This window comes from Schistocerca nitens, chromosome 4, assembly GCF_023898315.1.
Source record: "Schistocerca nitens isolate TAMUIC-IGC-003100 chromosome 4, iqSchNite1.1, whole genome shotgun sequence".
NCBI lineage: Eukaryota > Metazoa > Arthropoda > Insecta > Orthoptera > Acrididae > Schistocerca > Schistocerca nitens.
The window spans coordinates 59,830,230-59,831,104 of NC_064617.1; positions in this window are offsets into that span (position 1 = coordinate 59,830,230).

An 875-nucleotide genomic window follows, 5' to 3' on the forward strand; every position below is an offset into this window, starting at 1 on the left:
CAGAACACCTCTTAGTGCTCCTGAAGTTGAGTGGAAGGAGGACATGAAAACAGCTGTCAAGGAAGCCGTAGATATTAACAATGAATGGGAAGAAGGACACTGTGTAGTGAAAGCAGATCTATGTGTCCCTTGTGATGGAACGTGGTCGAAGGGGGGGGGGGGGGGGGGGCCACACATCCCTTCATGGTGTGTCATCTGACATTAGTGTCGATACAGGGAAAATCTTAGACTTCCAAGAATTGAGCAAATATTGTTCTCAGTGTGACACAAGAAAGAACAGAGATGGCAGTGAAGAAGAAAGGAAGAAGCAGGAAGATAAGAAAGTGTGCAGAAAAGTCAAGTGGTGGGACGGAAGCAGCTGGGATGAAACTAATATTCCAAAGGTCTGTTGAACAATATGGTGTTAGGTATATGAAGTGTGTAGGTGATGGTGATTCCTATGCTTTTATGACTATTTGAGAGAGAAATCCTTATGTCTCACAAACTAAAGTTGAAAAACTGTTATGTGTGGGACATATTCAAAAGCGAATGGGAGTAGACTTCTCGGACTCAAGACAGAAATGTAAGGCAAGAAGTTAGAAGATGGACAGCCACTGGGAGTTGTTAACAGACTGACAGACAAGAAAATTCACACTTTACAAATATATTATGTAAAAGCCATCAAGGATAACTTACGTAGTGTGAAAACAATTCAGAAAGCGGTAATATTGTTTCACAATTTTTCCACAGATGATAATCCTGAACATTCCCTTTGTGATGTATAGTGGTGCAAATATCTTCAGGTACAAGCTAGTGGAAAGCCATACACCAACAATGATGGTTTGCCACTTGTTGTTTTAGAGGTTATAAAATGAACTTTCAGGTACCTAGCCAAT